Raw genomic sequence first — 17611 nt, 5'->3', positions numbered from 1 at the left:
GATGAATTGATGATAGATTTTGCAATTGTAGTAATGTATCATGTTTCAAACTACTTGCTAGCTAGTAATATTTATAGTACATACTTTTTAATAGTTCAATTTCATATATTTTTTATTCCAAACACATACAGCCTAATATTAGACCATGATCAACACTCACAGTAGTCAATAATTAATATTAATAATGTTAATTCTAATATGCTGATATCATTCAAGGAAAAAAAAATAAAAATATTTATTTCAAATATTAAGAAGGTGCAACGTTTAGTTTTTTTCCTTTTTCCCCTTGATAAGAATCCTTTTAAAAGGATAAAGATAAGAGATTATTAATTAGATTATTGAAATTTTAAAAGAGTCATTAATGTGAATGAAAGTGGATAACAAAATTATCCATAAATAAAAATACTTATCTTCCCAAAGAAGAAAGTTACATGTGAATAAAGAAGTTTTATAAGAAGAGAATCATTGCATATTAAGAACTAAATCATGGGAATGAAAATTTTGAATAATATATAATCGAGGTTGAATAACGTCAATTTATTTATATTTGAAGGAACAATTTATCAACCATTGTATGTTGAATTGTTTCATTGACTTAACGGCCATATAAATGATAAGTTATATGAAACAACGTTACAACAACATTATTATTATTTATATAGTTAATTTTTCAAATGTTCCGTTATTATATAGTTGAAACAATTGTTTCATGGAGACTATTTCGATAAAAATACTTAAAATAATTTTTTTTAAATATTTACATGTGTCATGATATTATTGGATATCTTTATTAAATTGGTTAATAAATTAGAATAATAAAATCAGTTTATTATAGTAACAATAATAAATCCGATTGTCTGCATTATAATTATTAGACTCATTTTAATCTGATTGATTTACACAATCTAAACCGAATTATGTTTAAATTTTTGATAAAAAGATAAATATATTCTTGATTTTTGTTTTAAAAAAAAAAGATCCAATGAGTTATATAAATTGATCAATTTAACCAGATAACAATTGGATTTATTGTTATTGTTATAAATAATAACATTGATTTAACCGTATATAATATTTGAATCGTTTCTTTGGCTAATATATATTTTCATTATTATATGGTTGAAACAATTGTTTCATTGGTTTAATAACATTGATTTAACCATCATTTGGCCATATTTGCCGTTAAACAATACTATTTGTACGTAGGAATAAAAATGAGACAAATGATTTATCAAAAAATTACAGTGTTTAACTTGATTTAATCTGTTATAAAATAGGTCTAACTTTTAAAAATTTAAAATTCTCAATAAATTATACTTAAATTAATAAATTAATCTTGATGGCTTATTAGATCTATTAAAATATAAATAAGAATATTTTAAAAGTTTAAATATTTTTATAAACATTAAATTTAATTTAATATATTATATATAAGTAATTTTTATTAAAAAAAGTATTTTAAAATAATATTTTTTATTTTTATTAAAAAAAATTACACAGGAGTAAGTAAATTTGTAGGTTAAGTATATGAATTAATTGTAATAAGAAAATATAAGTTTAGTATGATAAATTTTGTTATATATTAATTTCACATTGTCTAAATCATAAATAGTCTTTTCTTTTTTATTACTATAAATATATATGTACTTTTTTTGTTTATGAAGTGAAGTTAATTTGAATATAACATAAGTTTGTGTTTATTTTTTAGGCTCTCTTTAAAATAAGAAATTTAGTTTATATCTTTGGGTCAATCAAAGTAAACTTATGGTTATTTTTATTATAATAAAATTGTTAATCTCACCAAAATTAGTGAAGCTAAATTATATCGCCGTAATAAAATTGTTAACCTCACTAAACTTAGTGACCCAAATAATGTCTCAAAAGTTTATCAGATTTTCTAACAAAATTCAATCCACAGACCAATTTCAATAACAAGTCAAATTTTACAAAAAACTGCAAACTAAATTCAAACTAATTAACTACTTTATAAATCTAATCTATTAAAAATAAAGCCTAGCCTGATCTTATCTGTTTCCACTATTTGTACCCTTTGGAAACATTGAAGAAAGTCACGATAATTGGACTTAATAAAAAAATTGCTTGACTGTCTAATATTTTTGAACAAATTTAAGTTATTCTCATATCATGTGTCATATTTTTCCTTGGCAATATTTGTTAGATAATATTAACATATTTATTTAAATATTAATTAGATTAATTTTGATTGATACTCTTATTAATAATGAAAAGTATTTAGTATTTAATTATTTTTTGAATTGTTCATAACCAATAAATAAATGGTACCTTGTATCATACATATTGTTAGAGCATCTAGTTATCAATTTTATTATTCTTGAATTATTATCATGAATTTTAGTACGATATTAGAGTTTTGTATTCTCATTGAACTCTTTGAGTTTGATGGTTTCGGTGGCTAAGAGAAGGGGGGTTGAATCTTAGCCCCCTTTTTTGTTGCTAACACTTGCTGAACTCAGAGGAGACTTTTCTGTTTTAGCTCGTCTCTGGACACGAGACTTTTTGTTTTTGCTCGTCACTTGCCACGAGACTTTTTGTTTTGTCTCGTCACTTGGCACGAGACATTTTAGTTTTTGCTCCTATGCAGTAGAAAACAGAAATGGAGTTGGAGAGAAGAAAGATTACACCCAAATATATCCTGGTTCAGCTGCTAAGTGCAGTACAGCCTACATCCAGTCTCCATCACAAACATGATGGAATTTCACTATAATCAATCTGATTACAACTTGTAAAGTGCTAACCCAACTTACAAGGGGATTCCCACAGAATCATGAAACACAACATAGATGAACAAAGGAACTCTAAGACATCTATGGCTTTTTCTTTATAATTTTGCACTCTCTGCCTTTTTCCGCTCTATGGTTTTTTCATTACAAACCTCACTGTTTGCCTTTTACCATGAGACTCAAGACATGACAAAATTAAACAAAAAAAATACAAAACAGAACACATTGAAGGAGAAGAGAAAACTGTTAGCTCAGGTAGCTCTGAGAACACTGTGCCTTGCACTCTCAATTTTCTCCTTGCCTCAAACAGTGGCTGTCCACCCTTATTATAGAAGAGGGGAGCCTCCACTTATTGAAGCCAAAGCCAAACCAACTTCTTCCTCCTTCAACAAACAGAACCGGTTCGGCCACATAGAGAGAGAAGAGATAACCATGCAAAACTCAACATGCAATTACCTCTGGACCTTTCTTGATCATCACCTTCATCAATCCGAGCTCTCCATCCTTGGCTTGCTCTCCAAGATGGATTTCTGGCCCTTGATGCTTCATGATGATGATGACTTCATCTGCTTCAATCTCTGCCTTCAACCATCACTTCGCCACTCTAGCTACTCCCTGTGGTGGTTGAACAGAATCAAAGACAAGCCATGCTTCAAGAATCTCCTCCATGCTGGCCGAATCTTCAATGTCCATTTTTGAGTATGAGAGGCTCAAGATACCTCACCAAATCTAACCAAATATGGTGAAAATCTCAGCCACAGCTCATTTTTATTTTAGTATTTTTTCTTGCCATCATTAACTTGATGGTCTTGATGCATGCATCTTCTTCCTTCTGTTGGTTGAAGAACATTTCTTCCATTATTTCCTGGACAAAGACCGAAGAAAGAAGAAGAAAGAGATGAGAGAGAATGTGAAGTTAAAGTAAAAGCAATTAAATGAAAATAAAACAAGTTGATAGATTGCTTTTTACTTCCCTTGCTTTGAGTAGCGTATAGCATTAATCATAATGATTCCCATCAAATCAAAGTCAAGTTCTCTCTCATGTTTCCAATGCTAACATATTAAAATTTGAAATCCATTCTTAACAAAGAGATGGAATCCGTTGAAAAGCATGAAACCATTTAGCTTTCATTTAACCTTGGTTTCGGACCAAGCTTGGAAACTTTTATCAAAATAATGTTGGGCTTGGTAGCATTAGGATTTAATCTGGCCCAAATGGTTAACATTTGCTTTCTTGATGAGATTTGTTTCGGATCAAGCATAGAAGGCTCTCATCAAAAATTAATCATGGGCTAACATTGAGCTTGGCCCATCAATAAAAATTCAGCCATTAAATATAACACATGCAGCAAGGCTGGTTTTTAATTTGGGCTAGCAACATTTATATTTTCCGGCCCAAGGTAAAATCAGCACCACAAAATTATTAATTAACATATGTTAGTTGAAATCAAATTAATAATTTTGTAATTAAATATTTCAATAATGTTTGTTCATCATCAAAATTAAATAGGAGTTTTCCAAACTCATCAATCTCCCCCTTGATGACAAACATTATTAAAATTGAAATGGAAAGAAATTTAAAGATTGAGTAAAAAATACTCCCTTTGATTTTGAATTTCTCCCCCTTTCTAAATGTCACATAGCTCCCCCTTGATGTATGCTTATGTTACCAAGGGAAGCACTCAACCTGTAACATTTAAATCAAGCTTCAAGTAACAATGTTATTTAGTATATTTTATGATGCTAAATGCTTGATTTATGAGCAGTTTAAATTGATAATCAAAACTCATTTGATATCATAAACTGATTTACTGCTCAAACTATTTCATACAAAAAATATCAAAATATTTTTCAAATCCTTTCCTGTTAAAGATATCAGAGCAAAACAACATGATGGAAAAGTATTTGAAGTACACATGATCAAAACAAGGCAGTTTTAATGTATTACACAATTTAAAGGAACTGCCAAAAATAAGTTTTTCAAACAACAAGTTTATCAATGATGAATCAACAGCCAGGCATCAAAAATAGATCAACCATCATTATAAACCAAATGCAGTTCAAGCAACAACCATAGTGAATGCAATAACGACATGCATTCTTTGAACAAGGGTGATCATGAATTTTCAATTTTGAAAATTTCATCCCCTGTTCCCCTGTTTCTCCAGCCCCTGTTTCGTTCCAAATTCAATTTTGGAAACACATAAATTTCCTCCCCCTTTTGTCATCATGGGGGCACCTGCACAAAACATGATCAACACAGCAAAATATTCAAGATAAAGTAGCAAGAGTATATGACAATATCCTAGAGATTATCCTAGAGCAGGGAGTATCAAGTCATGCTCATACAAAAAACAGATTGAGCCTAATGGAGCCAATATCAAACAGAGTAAAGAAACAGTCACTAATCATCATTTAAATTAATTTGTTCTTCAGCATCTCCGTCACTATCATCTCCCAAATCTTCTTTAAAACGTTCCATCATCAGATTAACCCTTTCTTTGCAATTGTTCCAAGCTTTCTCACTTTCACAAGCTTGTTTGCGGGCTTCTTTGTGGGATTTATACATCAGATCTGCCATGTTCGAAAGTTCTCCCAAAATCTGTTTGATGGACTTAATTGTTTTGGAAGAGTCTGGCCTGCCTTCATACTCACTATCCGATGCAACAGATTTTCGCCCTTTGGTGTCCTTAGTTGCTCCTCCTCCTCTAATTGAAGACACCTTATTTTCTACAGCCTCATTCAACAAATCAACTTTAAAGTACTCAAATATTCTAGTTAAAAACATACCATAAAGCAGATTGGCCTTTCTGGTGCTTCTAACAGAATCCCACATGTGCCTAATCATAATATAACCAAAGGATATAGGAGTAGAAGTAACCAAAGCAAATAAGATGAGACAGTCAGAAAATGTTACTCGGTTGTGTGAGCCACTTTGGGGAGTCAGAATATGAGTGATGATTCGGTGAAGCAGGGAATTGACCGGTCCTAGAGCTTTATGTGTTGGAATGGTGCCATGCAATCCAGAAAGGTTCTCGCAAATGTGCTTGAGAACAGTTTTGTATGGAACGCCAACTTGTGTGTCCCATTTTTTCACCATGTACGCTCGCGGTCCTTCATCTTTGAACCCAAGAGCCGCTCCAATTGTCTCAGCATCAAGGGCTATTTGAACCCTTTTGACATAGGAATGAAGGGTGCCGTCAATGAGCCGCATATTGGCATAAAAATCTCGAACAAGACCAGGGTAGACTGGTTTCTGGATGAGAAGCAGAGGCTTCCAATTGAGGAGTTCAAACAGAGAGGAGATATTGATACCCTTGTTGGTGAGATTTTCAAGGCTAACAAGATAGGTTGTGCACAAATGACGCTTCTCCATAACCTCTTTATGAAACTCAAAAGAGGTGCAAGAGTTAAATCTGCTTGGATCAAAGTGGGAGTGAGTCTTGCCATACTTGTCTCTGAATTCCATGGATTCCAAGTTTGGAGGTTCAGTAGTGTCATTGAGTGCAAACCCCTGATTCTTTTGGGAGCTTTTTCCAGGAGTAGTCCGTTTCGGTGATGAGGGTGGAGGTGAAGGAATGGGAGAAGTATGAGATTCTTGCTCTTCTTCCTCTTGGGGGTCCTTGTTCTTTCTGTTTCGTCCTCTTCCGGAACTCTTTTGGGCCACTACCTTTCTTCTCATGGCTTCGGTTTGTTTGGTTGGAGGTGAGGGAGAGGATGAGGAAGTAGAATGTATGTGGATGTGAGTGTGAGTTTGGGGTGTTGATGGTTTTTGAGAAAGAAGAATTCTTTCACTCTTTCTTGGCGCGGTTTTCTTTTTCATGGTAATGGGGGAATGAAATATGAAAGGTTGGGGGTGATAACCGAATTGAGAGGGAGAGAGAGACAAGGTGGGTGAACGCATTTAATGGGGTTTGGAAAGAGAATATGGAGAGTAATGACCATTAGTGGACGGTTAATGACCATAATGAGTGGTTATTATCCAAAAATGATTTTCCCTTTTAACTTTTGAAATCCAAAACTGAAAAGTTGTTGCCTTAAATCAAGGGATTAGATGGATATAGGGATTTGATTTGACAATAACCACTTCCAAGAAGATTTGATGACTAGAAAGATAACTACCATAACTGTTAAGGTGGGGTCAAGGAATTTTTGGTGGGGCCCATAAAATTTTGAATTCTGCGCTGCCTCCCCCTTGACCACAGCTCTTCCATCATAATTTTTATCTCGTCCAAACCTACGAGCAAAATCTGAACAGAGTCACAAATTCACAGATTTTCAATAAAATTTAAATCAAACATTCCCAAACTTTTTCTCAAGCTATAGAATCTGTCTTCATAGAGGGGTTTTGTAAAAATATCAGCAATTTGGTCTTCAGATTTTACAAATTGAATATCAATAGTTCCCTTTTGCACATATTCTCTAATGAAATGATATTTAATTTCAATGTGCTTTGTTCTTGAGTGCAAAACAGGATTTTTTGAAATATTTATAGCACTCATATTATCACAAAATAAGGGTATACTATTGATTTTTAATTTGTAATCTTCTAATTGTGTTTTTAACCAAATTAATTGAGTGCAACATGCAGATGCGGAAATGTATTCTGCTTCAGCTGTGGATAAAGCTACTGTGGCTTGTTTCTTACTTGACCACATATTGAGTGAGCTTCCAAGGAAGCAACACATTCCGGATGTGCTTCTTCTATCCACTCTATCTCCCGCATAATCTGCATCACAAAACTCTACGGCACAAAATTCATCAGATTTAGGATACCACAAGCCATAATCACAAGTTCCCTTAATGTATCTAATGATGCGTTTAACAGCCGTAAGATGGGATTCTTTTGGGTGAGATTGAAATCTTGAGCATACACCCACACTTTGAACAATATCCGGTCTAGAGGAGGTAAGGTACATGAGTGAACCTATCATTCCTCTATACTTTGTTTCATCCACATCTTGACCATCATCATCCTTTTCAAGTTTTGTGTTGGGATGCATTGGTGTACCCATTGCTTTGGAATTTTCTAGGCCAAACTTTTTAATAAGTTCTTTTGCATACTTTCCTTGGTAAATAAAAGTACCACTAGGAGTTTGATTAATTTGGAGGCCAAGAAAGAAAGTGAGCTCTCCCATTAAACTCATTTCAAACTCACTAGTCATGAGTTTTCCAAACTCTTCACACAAGAAAATGTTGGCCGATCCAAATACAATGTCATCAACATAAACTTGAACAAGAAGTATATCATTATTAGATGCTTTAATGAACAAAGTAGTGTCGGTGGTACCCCTTTGAAATTTATTTTCCAACAAGAAGGCACTAAGCCTTTCATACCAAGCTCTTGGAGCTTGTCTAAGACCATAAAGAGCCTTAGTTAATTTGAAAACATGATTTGGAAACTCTTTATGTTCAAAACCGGGGGGTTGTGCCACATACACTTCTCTATCAATAAATCCATTAAGGAAAGCACATTTAACATCCATTTAAAACATTTTGAAACCTTTATGGGCGGCATAGGCAAGAAGCAACCGAATTGCTTCCATTCTAGCTACCGGAGCAAAAGACTCATCAAAATCTATACCTTCTTCTTGATCGTAATCTTGGGCCACTAATCTAGCCTTGTTACGAACAACTTGTCCATCCTCACCAAGTTTATTTTTAAAGACCCACTTAGTACCCGTTACCTTCATACCATCCGAATAAGGTACTAATGTCCAAACCTCATTCTTGTCAAATTGAGCTAGCTCCTCTTGCATGGCCTTGACCCATGATGGATCTTCAAGAGCTTGTTTGACATTGTTGGGCTCCATTTGTGACAAGAAAGCGAAGTTGCTAGGTTCGGTTTGTCTTTTGGTGGAGGATCTTGTTGTTACGCCATGAGAAGGATCACCAATGATGAAATCATGAGGATAACCCCTCATAGACTTCCATTCTCTAGGCTTTCGAACAGGTGTAGAACTTTGATGAACTTCTGGTGGTCTCACTGTTTCAGTTGCTCGTGCCTGTTCAGGAGACAAAATGGAAGTGTCTCCTCCAATCTGACGAGACAGAACCGGGCTGACAGATTCTTCATTCTGGACAGATTTGGGATTTTCTTTGCTTGTTCCATCCTCTTCACAATCTGAATCAATATCCTTCACAATACTGGGAATTAAGTTAGAATCACAAAAAGTAACATGTATGGATTCCTCTATTGTCCTATGTTCTTTGAGATAAACTCTATAGGCCTTGCTTGTGGTGGAATATCCAACAAACATTCCTTCATATGATTTTGGATCAAATTTTCCAAGATTTTCCTTATTGTTAAGCACAAAACATTTGCATCCAAAAATATGAAAGTACTTAAGATTTGGAGGGGTTCCTTTCCATAGCTCATAAGGCGTTTTCTTTAACCCTTTTCTAATGATTGTTCTATTCAAAATATAACATGCTGTATTCACAGCCTCAGCCCATAAGAATTTAGGAATTTCACTCTCACATAACATAGCCCTAGTCATTTCTTGAAGGCTTCTATTCCTTCTTTCAACCACCCCATTTTGTTGGGGGTTCTAGGGCATGAAAAATTATGAGAAATCCCTAAGTCATCACAGAATTTTTCAAAATCGTGATTTTCAAATTCTCTTCCATGATCACTTCTTAAATGGGCAATTTTCAAATCCTTTTCATTTTGAATTTTCTTACAAAGGGTAGAAAAAGCATGAAAGGCATCATTCTTATGAGCAAGGAAAAGTACCCAACCAAATCTAGAGTAATCATCTACCACCACAAGACCATAATGTTTACCTCCTAAACTTTGAGTTCTAGTAGGACCAAAAAGATCAATATGTAACATTTCCAATGGCCTTTTGGTTGAGATTCCATCTTTTGATTTAAAAGAGGATTTTACTTGTTTGCCTAATTGACAAGCGTCACAAGTAAGATCCTTATCAAACTTGATGTTTGGGATTCCTCTAACCAAATTTCTTTTGACTAGCTTAGAAATTTGATACATGCTAGCATGTCCCAACTTTCTATGCCAAAGCCATTTTTCAGATTCATATGATGTGAAGCATGTTACATTTTGTTCCTTTAAATCCTCAAGAGTTAATCCATACACATCGTTACATCTCTTAGCTTCAAGAAGAACATCCCCAGTTTTCTCACACACAACTAAACAAACAAATTTCTTAAAGATAACTTCAAAACCCAAATCACAAAGTTGACTAACACTAAGCAAATTATGTTTCAAGCCATGTACAAGGAGAACATCATTTATACAAGAAGAAAAGTTTTTACCAACTTTCCCAACAGCCACAATTTTTCCTTTTGCATCATCACCGAAAGTGACAAGTCCTCCATCATAGTCATCAAGCTTTATGAAGAAGGTTGCCTTTCCGGTCATATGCCTAGAGCATCCGCTGTCCATATACCACATATTTTCCTTCCTTTTGGATGCTAGGCACACCTACAAAACAAGCTTAAGTAACCTTAGGTATCCAAATCTTTTTAGATCCTTTTACGTTAAACCATCTTCTATGTCCTAAGCCATTGTAATAAAAAACAATTTTATAAACCTTGTCACCAACCATTCTTTCACCGAAAAAGCATTGAATGGGAAAGTGTCCATTCCGATTGCATAGTCTACAAAACCTTGGAGTTGCCTTTTTGTTAAAGTAGGTGGGATCTTGAAATCTTGTGTCATTAGAAGATGAAGCAATATTTTCAAAATGTGAATTTTCAGATTTATAGAATCCCAACCCAGCCTTATCATAAAGAGGTTTTTGACTAGCCAAGATGTGATTTAAACTTTTGGAACTTTGTGTAAACTTGGCCAAGTCTTCCTTAAGTCTTTTAACCTCTTTAAGCAACTCTTCATTTTGCTTAAAACAGTCCACATATGCAAGAACACAATGGTTACTTTCACAGCTCCTAACTTGGGCTCTTAACTGCTTATTTTCTTCAACAAGATCACAAGCAGTTTCGGCCTCTCTCACCTTTTCTTTTAGAAAACTGTTTTCGGCCTTAAGAATGGTAATTTGCTGTTCAAGTTCTTGATTTTCCAGCAGAAAACATCTTATTTTTTCAGAAAGGTGGTCTATCATAAGATGAAGATCTTCAGTATTAGGGTTATGAAAGACTACCTGATCTATGTGGTCTACCATGAGACATGTTTGTGACTTGGTCTCGGTTTCTTCATCATCATCATCAGAGTCATTCTCCAAGTCTTCCCATGTGGCCATCAGTCCTTTCTTCTTTCCTCTTTTCGGCTTTTCCTCCTTCTTCAGCTTGGGACAATCAGATTTGAAATGCCCCATTTCCTTGCAATTATAGCAAGTTACCTTGCTAAGGTCTTTCTTTACTCTCCTTGTGCTGCTGCCTTTGCCTTTGAGCTTAGCCATTTTCCTGAATTTTTTTGCAAATAAAACAAACTCATTTTCAGAAGAGTTATCACTGGATTCATCATCCGGAGGGTTAGTCACAGAAGAAAATGCAACTCCTTTCTTTTTTGTATCTTTTTTCAAATAGGTATTTTCAAAAGCAAGAAGATTTCCTCTCAAATCATCAAGTGTCATGGAGTCTAAGCTACTGCTCTCAGAAATAATTAAAGCTTTAGTTTTCCACTCTTTTGTGAGACATCTCAACACTCTTCTCACTAGCACAGAATCAGAATGTGTAATTCCCAGAGCATCTAAGCCAACAATGATAGCATTGAACCGTTCGAACAGTTCATCAATGGACTCTCCTTCCTTCATTGCAAACATTTCATATTCTCTATTTAGCATATCTGTCCGAGTCTTCTTGACAATGGTGGTTCCTTCATGGGTGATTTGTAATTTGTCCCAGATTTCCTTTGCCATTGTGCATCTTGATACCCGTCGGTACTCCTCGAAGCTGATAGCACAATTGAGCAGATTTATTGCCTTGGCATTTAACTCCACCTTCTTCCTATCTTCCTCGGTCCATCTTGCTTCTGGTTTGAGAGAAACAACTCCTTCTGCACTTGTGATAGTTGGAAATTGAGGCCCTTCGAGAATAATCTTCCAAAGTCTGTAATCCACTGCCTGTACAAATATCTTCATCCTCTCCTTCCAATAGGTATAGTTTTTCCCATTGAAAAGAGGAGGTCTGTTGCTTGATTGACCTTCAGTTAGATTATAGGACACCATATTTGCGCCACTGTTTTCTGTCATGAGGATCTTTGCTCCAAGCTGCAAAGCTTGATCTCTTTGAAACCTGACTCTGATACCAATTGATGGTTTCAGTGGCTAAGAGAAGGGGGGTTGAATCTTAGCCCCCTTTTTTGTTGCTAACACTTGCTGAACTCAGAGGAGACTTTTCTGTTTTAGCTCGTCTCTGGACACGAGACTTTTTGTTTTTGCTCGTCACTTGCCACGAGACTTTTTGTTTTGTCTCGTCACTTGGCACGAGACATTTTAGTTTTTGCTCCTGTGCAGTAAAAAACAGAAATGGAGTTGGAGAGAAGAAAGATTACACCCAGATATATCCTGGTTCAGCTGCTAAGTGCAGTACAGCCTACATCCAGTCTCCATCACAAACATGATGGAATTTCACTATAATCAATCTGATTACAACTTGTAAAGTGCTAACCCAACTTACAAGGGGATTCCCACAGAATCATGAAACACAACATAGATGAACAAAGGAACTCTAAGACATCTATGGCTTTTTCTTTATAATTTTGCACTCTCTGCCTTTTTCCGCTCTATGGCTTTTTCATTACAAACCTCACTGTTTGCCTTTTACCATGAGACTCAAGACATGACAAAATTAAACAGAAAAATACAAAACAGAACACATTGAAGGAGAAGAGAAAACTGTTAGCTCAGGTAGCTCTGAGAACACTGTGCCTTGCACTCTCAATTTTCTCCTTGCCTCAAACAGTGGCTGTCCACCCTTATTATAGAAGAGGGGAGCCTCCACTTATTGAAGCCAAAGCCGAACCAACTTCTTCCTCCTTTAACAAACAGAACCGGTTCGGCCACATAGAGAGAGAAGACATAACCATGCAAAACTCAACATGCAATTACCTCTGGACCTTTCTTGATCATCACCCTTCATCAATCCGAGCTCTCCATCCTTGGCTTGCTCTCCAAGATGGATTTCTGGCCCTTGATGCTTCATGATGATGATGACTTCATCTGCTTCAATCTCTGCCTTCAACTATCACTTCGCCACTCTAGCTACTCCCTGTGGTGGTTGAACAGAATCAAAGACAAGCCATGCTTCAAGAATCTCCTCCATGCTGGCCGAATCTTCAATGTCCATTTTTGAGCATGAGAGGCTCAAGATACCTCACCAAATCTAACCAAATATGGTGAAAATCTCAGCCACAGCTCATTTTTATTTTAGTATGTTTTCTTGCCATCATTAGCTTGATGGTCTTGATGCATGCAGCTTCTTCCTTCTGTTGGTTGAAGAACATTTCTTCCATTATTTCCTGGACAAGGACCGAAGAAAGAAGAAGAAAGAGATGAGAGAGAATGTGAAGTTAAAGTAAAAGCAATTAAATGAAAATGAAACAAGTTGATAGATTGCTTTTTACTTCCCTTGCTTTGAGTAGCGTATAACATTAATCATAATGATTCCCATCAAATCAAAGTCAAGTTCTCTCTCATATTTCCAATGCTAACATATTAAAATTTGAAATCCATTCTTAACAAAGAGATGGAATCCGTTGGAAAGCATGAAACCATTTAGCTTTCATTTAACCTTGGTTTCGGACCAAGCTTGGAAACTTTTATCAAAATAATGTTGGGCTTGGTAGCATTAGGATTTAATCTGGCCCAAATGGTTAACATTTGCTTTCTTGATGAGATTTGTTTCGGATCAAGCATAGAAGGCTCTCATCAAAAATTAATCATGGGCTAACATTGAGCTTGGCCCATCAATAAAAATTCAGCCATTAAATATAACACATGCAGCAAGGTTAGTTTTTAATTTGGGCTAGCAACATTTATATTTTCCGGCCCAAGGTAAAATCTGCACCACAAAATTATTAATTAACATATGTTAGTTGAAATCAAATTAATAATTTTGTAATTAAATATTTCAATAATGTTTGTTCATCATCAAAATTAAATAGGAGTTTTCCAAACTCATCAGAGTTTTTTTTTTACTGGTCAAACTCTTTTATGAGAGTATTATTTACATTTTCTTTTCGTAGTATTTTCATTTTCACCTTGAATTCATATAATTTTGTTTGCATCTTATTTTCTGACAGTTTCTTCCGCATCTGTTTGATATTTCACTCCGTTCTGACAATTTCGTTTCTGGTTCTAGCAATTCAGCATCGTGTTTTAATAATTCGTTCAGTTTCAACAGTTTTATCTTTGTTCTATTTTAACAGTTCTATCTGTACCTTTTTGAAAGTTTAATCTGCATCCCATTTTAGTAATTCAGTTTACATCTCAAGTTTCAATAACTCTGTCTATATTTGAGTTCCTGGAATTTTCTTATTCGAGGTTTTTTTAGTAAGTTGTAAACTCCAATGGACACTTAATTTTGAGAGGAGATATTAGAAAATATTAAAATATTTTAATATTAATTAGATTAATCTTAATTAATAATTTTTTAATTATAAGATGTTAGATAATTATTATTTGATTGTTTTTTGAATTATTGTCCATCAACTATAACTCTATAAGTAAGTAGTGCCTTGTATCATATTGGCAAAGCGTCTAATTATCAAATTTAATATTCTTATTATCATGAAGAATTTTAACAACAATAAGTGTTTGTCTTATTCAATTTACAATATTCATATTTACTTGAGGCTTTGAATGTGAGTTACAGAAGAGTATGAAAAACACTTTCATGAAATTGAGAGCAACGAACAACTTCGTTCTTCAAGCTAAAGTAGTAATAAGGGTAAGATCATCCGGGATCCTTTCTTTGTAGGGTACAGATTTTGTAGTAGTCTTCTTGGCATCACAAGTTTTGAATTGTGCTGGAATCTTGGAAGAATCTAGATGATTTTCCATGTCAAAACTTTGAATTGTCACAAGATTTATTCATGTTGTAAAGTTAGTATCATCAAATTTCTCATTAATTGGGAAGATGTTTTCTTGATGGTGGAATCGTTGACAGAAAATCATAAAGAACAGAATGCCTAATATATTAAGATTTATTTCGAACTAAATGATAACATTCTATATTAAGATTCTTTAGCATGGATAAGTAGTAGGAGTGTGTTTTTTGTTGAGAATATAAACTTAAAATATATTGTTCTAATATTATTTTATTTTTGTTTGGTTGAAACTTTGCTATTTTGCCCTTTTTCCGTTGGCAACGTCTTACTATACACATTATATGTTGAAATTAAAAATTTAATTAATTAATAAATTTATGATATATATTAAAGATTTTTAATAATCTAGAGAATGGAATTAAATCTATGACTTTTTTTTATTTCTTTTAAACTTTAGCATAAAAAATAAGATTCTGTTGTGTCTGCAATATAAATTATAGAAAAGATAATTTAATTGGGAGCCACTCTAATAAAGATGCTTTAAAAGTTTTTTTTTTTTAAAGATGTTTTTTATTAATTAAAATTTAATACATATAATAAAGTAAATTGTGTTATTTTTGTCAAAATTAGCTCAGACAGATTGATTTATCCGGAAAAATCGATAGACCAAACCTTGAACCAATCTAAATTAATATTTTTTTTATAAAAAATTACTATAATAATCCTATTATAGAAAATGACTAAAATATTTCTATTATATATATATATATATATATAATTTTAAAAATCCTAAATTCTAACCCTATAACAACATAGAGAAAAGAAAAGGGTTAGAGTTTAGGATTCTCAAAAAAAAAAAAATTAATAATAATAATAATAATAATATTTTAGTTATTTTCTATAATAGAGATATTGTAATTATTTTTTATAAAAATATTAATTTAAAACGGTTTAAAATATAGTTTACCGATTTTTTGGCCAAATCAATTTATCTAATCTAATTTTAATAAAAATAATATAGTTTAATCAATTATATATATTAATTTTTAATTACTTAAAAATATTTTTAAAAAAAGACGTTTTAAGCATCTTTATCTAAGTGGCTTTCAATTTAATTTTGTCTCATAACGAAACAAACAAAAATAGAATAGAGAAGAAAGAAGTACATAGTCATGTATCCTCATTCAATCACTTTGTACAATATAATATAGCCTATATCCAGTCTCCACTACAATAATAGTAGCTAAAATTTTCATTATCTTTTCAAAGATTACATTCACCAATTCCCAATGATTCTTCATAATCCTATAAGGGATAAACTAAACTTCTAACCAAATTTGATTTGGCTAGGTTTACTTTCTAAACTCTCAACACTAAGTGCCCACCCAACTTAACAAAGAAAACTTCTTAGATTCAAGAAAAAAAACATAAAATGATTACAAAAGATATTAATATAATTTTTTATTTTTTTCTAAGCTAACTCTTTTTTTTGTATTTTCTTCCAATAGCTTTTTCTAAATACTCACATTTATGCCTTTTTCCATTGAATGAAATAAAAAAATAAATAAATTAAAGAATCAAAATATTCAACAAATTAAAGAACCACGAAGGAGAAGAAATAATACAGCTTGAAAGCTATAAGAATATAACCTGATTTTAGCGGAATGCTCCTTCTAGTGTAAGTATATTGCTTCCAAAATTTCAGACTTGAATGGTGAAGGTGTTAAGAATTTCATATTTGTGGATTCTCTCTCCTTACCATAATCTTTGGCTGATTACTCCCTATTGTATGAGGTAATGCTTCCAAAATTTGAGCTTGTAAAAAAGGTCCACACCTTAAACATTGAACAACCTAAATTCTTTTTCTTTTCCCAAAAAATTAAAGCAGAAAATCAAGGTCGAATATCAGAGTAGAATGATGTAGAATCACCGAGGAGATGGGCAACAGTAGTAACAATGTCAAGGTCATGAGACCTTCAATTGTTTGTCAATTCAACACCTTTAATCTTATGTTTTGACCCCAAATTTCATTTCTAATCCTTGAATGTAAATAAAAAAAAAAAGTAATTTCCATTATCTTTTTCTTATCTGAATGGTACTTTCTCTGTAAATTTCGATTAAATTAGTAGATAATTAGTCAATAAATTAGCTTTTAATAAGGAAGATTAGAAACGCGAATATTATATCAAATTAGGGTAGAGCTCATCGAAACGAGAATTTTGACACTAATTTCGAAAAAATCGGTCAAGATTGGACCGAACGGGCCGAATCGGTTAAACCAAGTCCAAACCGGGACCGTGGGTCCAACCAGCCCAGCAACTAAATGAATTAAAACCTCTCTTCTTCCTCAATCAGCAGAATCACGCTGAAGCATAATAAGGAGAAGAGAAGCCATGCGAACCCCTACGGTTAAACTCAAAGTCCAGTAACTTCTCCGTCTGAGCTCCAATTGTCGCACCGTTTGCGGCCACGCATTCATCGCGTCAAGCTTTACGTTTCTACCGGAACAATTTCATAGGTAACCCTCTATTTTATCTCAGCCTCTTCTTCACCCATTTTTGAAAAATTAGTGGAGATATTGAATTTTTTTGTTCTTTGATGTTTTAGGATCCAATTAGCTTGAGAAAAATGTTCATTCTTGCTTATGTGAAGCTTGGGTAAGGTGAGGATACGATAATTTTATTTTAATTTAATTGAATTTGAGCTTTGAGTATTAAATTGGATATATATGTGTTATAAATGTGTATTAGGTTGAAAATAAATAATTGGAGCTCGAAATTGTGAATACTGGAACTTGGAGAAAGCGAATTAATTGAGGTTTTGAGGGCTGTGTTCTTTAGGAAAATTGTCTTGGAATAATATTTGGGAATTGGCTAAG

The 17611-nt window shown here is 33.4% G+C and overlaps 1 long non-coding RNA gene across 1 annotated transcript; it reads left to right on the top strand.

Moving 5' to 3' along the window:
- The first annotated feature begins 17109 nt into the window (after positions 1–17109).
- Positions 17110–17611, top strand: LOC140177364 (uncharacterized). The gene is made up of 3 exons (XR_011869209.1): positions 17110–17251; positions 17341–17395; positions 17484–17611. It is a non-coding gene; the product is annotated as an uncharacterized lncRNA (long non-coding RNA).

The sequence above is a fragment of the Arachis hypogaea genome, chromosome 12 (assembly GCF_003086295.3).
Source record: "Arachis hypogaea cultivar Tifrunner chromosome 12, arahy.Tifrunner.gnm2.J5K5, whole genome shotgun sequence".
Taxonomy (NCBI): Eukaryota; Viridiplantae; Streptophyta; class Magnoliopsida; order Fabales; family Fabaceae; genus Arachis; species Arachis hypogaea.
Note: the sequence above shows the minus strand (reverse complement) of the source record. Positions and strands in the feature narration are given on the sequence as shown.